At 43.3% G+C, this 7027-nt stretch overlaps 1 long non-coding RNA gene across 1 annotated transcript; it reads right to left on the bottom strand.

Moving 5' to 3' along the window:
* Positions 1-4207: 4207 nt before the first annotated feature.
* Positions 4208-5107, bottom strand: LOC138955917 (uncharacterized). Its single transcript, XR_011452423.1, has 2 exons — positions 5032-5107; positions 4208-4741 (listed from the first exon to the last, which is right to left on the bottom strand). It is a non-coding gene; the product is annotated as an uncharacterized lncRNA (long non-coding RNA).
* Between the last annotated feature and the right edge of the window lie 1920 nt (positions 5108-7027).

Raw genomic sequence — 7027 nt, 5'->3', positions numbered from 1 at the left:
CACCAGAAGCTCCCTTGTCAAGTCTTTGCGGTCACTTCAATTCACGTTGACGGGAGTTCTAGTGTCCGGCGAGGGTTTTAAGTGTGACTGGGAGGGGGATGTCTTCGTGTTTACATGCACGTGCGCGTGCGTGCGTTTATACGTGCGTTTGTCTGTCTGTCTGTTTAAATGTGTGTGAGTAGCACAGGAGAGCGAGAGAAAAAGACAGAGAAAGAGGGTATACACAATTATGTACAAGGGCGTGTGTGTGTGTGTGTGTGTGTGTGTGTGTGTGTGTGTGTGTGTGTGTGTGTGTGTGTGTGTGTGTGCGTGCGTGTACGTACGCGCGCGTGTGCGCGCGTGTGCATGTGCGCGCGCGTAATGTTCATGCTATTTTGGCTTCGCTTGGCTGACTCTACCGTCGCTCAAGAACATCTTTTTGGGAACACAACCACTTGCTTCTCTTTCCTTCAGGCCTAGCTAGCTTGCTGCAATGCGTTCGCGCAACTCGTATGAAAGCAACTGTAAAAGGAATTTCTGCACATATTTATAACGACAGGAAACTTCAAGCTAGCCTTACTGATACATTTGTCTGCGCTCGGGGCCAAAATCAGCATGATCAACATCTCCACAATACACATCCGGATTAATAATTAAACAGCAGTCACGTGACGCTAATTTCGCCCTACCAAGCGAGCATTAACAGAAGAGAAGCTGATACACAAAATGAAGCGAGCATTCACAGAGTTGAAGCCGTTGCTAGTAGTGATATACAACTCTTAAGTACTACTGAAATTGCCTTCCAAGCTATCACTGCTAGCGTCAATGCACTATTACACAGACCGCAATGGGACCTTCTCTCGTTGAGGGTAATATTTCATTTGTTTACCCTGGAATTGAAATGTGTTTGTGTTGCCGCGAGGAAGCATAACGATAAGAGCTTTTGTTATTGAATGGATTATTTTACTTGTACGACGTGACATTTCTGGTTTTATTTTGGGTTTTTGTTTTCTATAGCTTGACGACAACATCAGTATAACTGGATAGTTTAAAATAACGCGCCAGGAGGCCTGTGTTGAGAAATTTGACACATTTTGTGAAGAAGGGAAATAAAGGGAACAAAAAAAAAGGCAGGGGAAGAGAAAAAAAACTGAGAGATGGGGACAGGAGAGAGAGTGAGAGAGAGAGAGAGAGAGAGAGAGAGAGAGAGACACACACACACACACACACACACACAAACACACACACACACACACACACACGCACACACACACACACACACACACACACACACAGACAAAGACAGAGAATAAAGACAGAGAGAGAGAGAGTGAGAGAAAGAGATGAGGAGAAAGAGCGAGAGAAATAGAGAGAGAAAGACAGAGAAAGACAGATCGAGAGAAATAGAGAGAGAAAGACAGAGAGCGACAGAGCGAGAGAATTAGAGAGAGAAAGACAGAGAGAGACAGATCGAGAGAAATAGAGAGAGAAAGACAGAGAGAAATTGAGAGAGGTAGCCTAGCCAGAGAGAGACAGATCGAGATGTAAAGAGAGAAAGAAAGAGAGAGAGAAAGACAGAGAAAAATTGGGAGAGGTAGCCAGAGAGAGACAGAGAGAGGAGGGCGGGTGGGTGGGTGGGTATAGTTTAGGAATGCGTACGGAAGAGAGAGAGAGAGAGAAAGAGAGAGCGATGGACAGAGAGAGAGAGAGAGAGAGAGAGAGAGAGAGAGAGACAGAGAGAAATAAAGAGAGAGCGAAGGAGAGAGAGAGAGAGAGAGAGAGAGAGAGAGAGAGAGAGAGAGAGAGAGAGAGAGAGAGATAGCGATGGACAGATATCGAGAGAGAGATCGAGAGAGAGAGAGAGAGAGAGAGAGAGAAAGAGAGAGCGATGGACAGAGAGAGAGAGAAATAGAGAGAGAGAGAGAGCGATGGACAGAGAGAGAGAGAAAGAGAGAGAGAGAGAGAGAGAGAGAGAGAGAGAGAGAGAGAGAGAGAGAGAGAGAGAGAGAGAGAGAGAGATCAAGGCAGGCAAGAAAGAAACATAGGAAGAAACAAAGAAAGGGATCAGCAGAAAGACAAAAAGAAAAGAAGAAAAGCTGCAGAGACGTGTCCTTAGAACGATGCGGCTAACAGAGTTTATTTAACCGAATGAAAGGATTTGCCAGCACAATAAAACACTTGAAACTCGCCTTCTAAGTTCTCAACTGATAATATGGGCATCTTCAAATCGTCGTCTGTGCGCATATTGCCAAAAAGGCAATCCTTGCATGGAGTTAGGAGTAAATTAGGTCCCCCTTTCTGGCTGTTGCGGTTCCCTTTTTACAGTTAGTCCCAAATTATGACAGACTGCAGGGGCATCGAGAAGAGGGCGGTGGTGAATGTGTGTGCGTGCGTGTGTGCGTGTGTGCAGAGCGATTGCGAGAAAACTACTGGACAGATCTTCATGAATCGGTACATACACATTTTCGAGATGATATCCCCAGACCAGTGGGTTTTTTTGTTTGTTGAAAAGTGTCTTTGATGACGTCATATCCGGATTTTGCAAAAGTTGAGGCGGCACTGTAACACCTCATTTTTCGATCAAATTAATTTAAATTTAGATCAAGCAATCTTTTACTTAGTCTGGACTACGGAATTACATTTTAGCTCGGAATCTTAGATAGTAAGTCTCTCAATCTCAATCTCTCTCTCTCTCTCTCTCTCTCTTTCTCTCTCTCTCTCTCTCTATTTCTATCTCTCTCTCTCTCTCTCTCTCTCTCTCTCTCTCTCTCTCTCTCTCTCGTTGAACAAATACAACTCTCCATTTTTGATTGGATTATTTGGATGTGTCTCAAGGACATTATTTTTATGTAAATACACTTACGTTTGAATCCTTAACAAACAACAAAATATCATTGCACGCATTACGCGATTAAGTATTGCAAAATGTTTCCTTTTCTCATTGCGAAACTCTTCTAAAAACAACTTGAGGAGATTTTACGCTGTTTTTATCACCACACGACTGCACTTTTTAGTGCAAATTGGCACGTTGAAAACATTTCATTCCCCGGTCAGCTCACGTTTCCATGGCGATTTAAAGGCAAAGCTTCCCGTGAAAACTCTTTGGTTCACTATTTCGGATCTTGCAAGGCTTCTACAAGGGATAAGCGATACCTCCACTTGGACATGTACCACAAATTAGCAGCCTATATAAGTCTTCTCTGTGCATAGTAATAATGATATTAAGGTTATTTATATGGCCCAAATCCTAAAATAGTTCTAAGCGCCTTGCAATCAATCTTCAATATAATAATCCTACAAAAACAATACACCTTTAAATAGTGGGATTTGTTTAAAAAAAAATGTATTTCTGTTACACGACACTTGAGATTGCCACAAGTTCTCAAATGTCGTATAGTTGTGTTCTTTTATTCTACGTCGCCCGTCTTCGCAGCAGCAGAAAACAACTCGTCAAATTGAGTTCGAGGATTTATTTAGCATTCCATACATACAACTGCACATCGTAGCAGAACTCAAAGTAGAAGCTTTTTCACACACAAATCGCGCTGGCCTATATAGTAAATACTCAATCTCGAGAATATTCCAGACCGAACATGATACAACTACATTATACGAGCCGTCTATGGACTAGAACAGTGACGTTCTCTGTGACGTACATCAAAAGCGCCGACGCACTTAATCCGAGCGAACGCCACGAACCCACGACTCAAAACAACGTGGTAAACAACTTGTTTTGACAGGACTAGAAAGTTCACCTGCATTCTCGTTCAAACATAAATATTGTGCTTACAAAATATAATATCGGTACTTTCCCACAAAGTACAAATAAGTCAACTACATGCAACACACAAAACTGAACCAAAGTTCAGCAACGGTAGCGTTTTCTAACATTACCCCCAACACAAGAAGAAATTTACCTAATTTCTTTCAATCATTGAAACGCTACCTGTACACATATTATGTATACATAAAAGATTAAAATCCAGGTATGTACATCAGTCTGTTGGAGAATGAACACAGTTTTACTCACATACTCGGCTGAGAAAATCCGCTCCAACATTGTCTGAACCCTTAATCGATTCCACTCGCATATTGTTACGGATGGTTTTTCGTGTAAGTGTCTGTGTGTATTTATGCTCCTATCAAAAAAATGCGTGTGCTACTCTGTTTACAAACTCCCGTCTCACACACACACAACACTCAAACAAGGCACAAAGACTGAACACAATTATTGCCCTTTGCCCTCGTACCTATATTGTAACATCAACACAAAAATACAAATATGTTATCTCTCATGCAGTCTACAAATCAATTGCATTCATGTATAAGAAGAATAGCTTGAAAACGCGTGGGAGACTAACTGTCTCACGATTGACGAAGTCCTCGTCTCACACAATCCTTCTGACGATTATGTTTCCTGTTTAACACAGTTTCACTTTACGCACATTTCACATGTCACGTAATTCTCAGTTGACGACGTCCTCGTCTCACACAATCCTTCTGACTATTATGTTTCTTCAGTGGTAATTCACACATACAATGACTACTCACTATTCAGCGGGTACATACTCTGGATCCAAATCACCCACGACAAAATACAGCTCGTGGTGAATATGGGGTGGGGTTCCACCGGTTTCCAGAAATCCTGCGCTGATACAACCTTGCGCCCACAATCCACGGATCCGTGGCGCCAAGGAGGGAATGCCCGTCTCTTCTTTCTCTCCCGCCGCCGAGTGGTGCATTCGTCACTCCGACCGGGGTGCTGCGTAAAAAGTTTATGCTACCATAAGTCTCAATTCTCAGATAAACTTTTCCACAAAATAATACTGCCATTCTTTCTCAATACTATTCATTTATCCGTCAACTAGCTTATGCTGTTACAGTATGTACAACAGCTCATTCACAAATGACTTCATTACAAAAGAACATACAAACATTCTCTTTTCAACAATGGCTGACAACAGCTCACGCTTTCCAACCCAATTTACAACATGACTCTCACAGTCATTTCACAAGTCAATATTACTGAGCAAAATACAATTCAATAATTACCTGTATATTCACAGCATAGAATCACACATGATTCTTCCACAACACGAGTCGTACAGCATTCGACCTCAATGTTTGGTGACCAACATTACAACCCAAACGTGGAGACACCCAGAAACACGTCTGCTCTCCCCAAATGTCTGTAATGCTCTGTCTTTCACAATCCAAAATGGCTTCCTCCTGTTAACAATCTTCTCTCTCATTGGTCGATAGCAGCCAATGGAGATATACTTTACAAAAATAGGTCACCTCATCTCAACAGGTGATTTCTGCACTCATGTGAACCACAAGTATCTTTCTTTATTTGGTGTTTAACGTCGTTTTCAACCACGAAGGTTATATCGCGACGAGGGAAAGGGGGGAGATGGGATAGGGGAAAGGGGGGAGATGGGATAGAGCCACTTGTTAAGTGTTTCTTGTTCACAAAAGCACTAATCAAAAAATTGCTCCAGGGGCTTGCAACGTAGTACAATATATGACCTTACTGGGAGAATGCAAGTTTCCAGTACAAAGGACTAAACATTTCTTACATACTGCTTGACTAAAATCTTTACAAACATTGACTATATTCTATACAAGAACCACTTAACAAGGGTAATAAGTGAAGAATTTTATGGGTGAGAAAAGGAAAGTAAAAGGACTTTGGGGAGGCAGAAATAGAGAAACAAGAAAAAGATCCTAATTAGGTTCACGGCATCGAGAGTGATGCGACCTTCTCTCAGAAGTTAGTAGAGAAGGCTCCCCCATCCACCACCAGGGGGACGCGCCTCTACGCCAATTAGGGGGCGCGAGGAACCACAAGTATGGCAAGTCAATCTGTACACATGTGTTAAACACTTTTTAGACTAAATTATGTACAAATCCATTTGTCACACATATCAAAGTTCTGCAAGTACATCACCCACCTCATGATGCGATTATTTACAAACTTTGCAGAGTTCAGGTAGGTGAGGGGTTTGTGATCAGTCTGAAGCACGAATTTCACCCCTTGGAGGTAGAGTTCAAATTTCTTGATTCCCCACACGATGGCTAAACACTCTTTCTCCATGGTCGAGTAGTTCTTCTTGGCTCCTGACAGCTTCTTGCTGGCATAGCTGACCGGAAACGGTTTACCTCCATGCTCTTGCATCAGCATGGCGCCGATCCCTTCGTCCGATGCGTCTGTACGCAAGATGAACTCTTTGGCAGTATCAGGAAGGCGTAGCACCGGGTCTCGTGACATCAGGTCGCGCACGGTCTGGTATGCCTTCTCCTGAGCTGGTCCCCAGAGTATTCGGTTGGGGCATCCTTTTCGGGTCATGTCCGACAAAGGCGCCGTTATGGCGGCGAAGTTTGGAATGAACTCTCTGTAGTACCCAGCCAATCCAAGGAAGGATTGCACCTGCTTCTTGGTTTCAGGACGTGGCGCATTGAGGATCTTGGTGACGTTTTCCAACAAAAGCCCCTTTTGACCTTCCTTCAGTGAATGACCTATGAAGTCAACGTTGTCGGTCCCCAAAATGCACTTGCTGGGTCTCACGGTCAGATTAGCTTTTGTCAGGCGGGAAAACAGTTCCCTCAAAGTCTCCAGATGCTCCGCAAAGGTCTCCGTGTGGACTAGCAGATCATCCCAGTAGTACACAACATTCTTCATTCCTTTGAGCATTTTTTGCATTCCCCTCTTCAGGGTAGCACCACTGTTCACCATGCCAAAAGGCATCCGCAGGCTCTCATACGTTCCGTCTGGAGTTGCAAAGGCGGTCTTTGGTATGTCCTCTTCGTGCACAGGAATTTGCCAATATCCTTTGCTGAGATCGATCTTTGAGAAGATCTTACTGCCAGTTAACTGTCGGAATAGATCAGTTGCCGTCGGCATTGGTTCAGGGTCAAACACGGTGATCTTATTCACTTTCCTGAAGTCAATGCATACCCTGTTTGTGCCGTCTTTCTTCTTGACAACAACAACGGGAGATGAGTAAGGGGATGATGATTCACGGATGACCCCCATCTTCAACATGTT

This window comes from Littorina saxatilis, unplaced genomic scaffold (assembly GCF_037325665.1).
Source record: "Littorina saxatilis isolate snail1 unplaced genomic scaffold, US_GU_Lsax_2.0 scaffold_1177, whole genome shotgun sequence".
NCBI classification, from domain to species: domain Eukaryota; kingdom Metazoa; phylum Mollusca; class Gastropoda; order Littorinimorpha; family Littorinidae; genus Littorina; species Littorina saxatilis.
The sequence above is the reverse complement of the archived record's forward strand: the minus strand, read 5'-3'. Positions and strand labels throughout refer to the sequence as shown.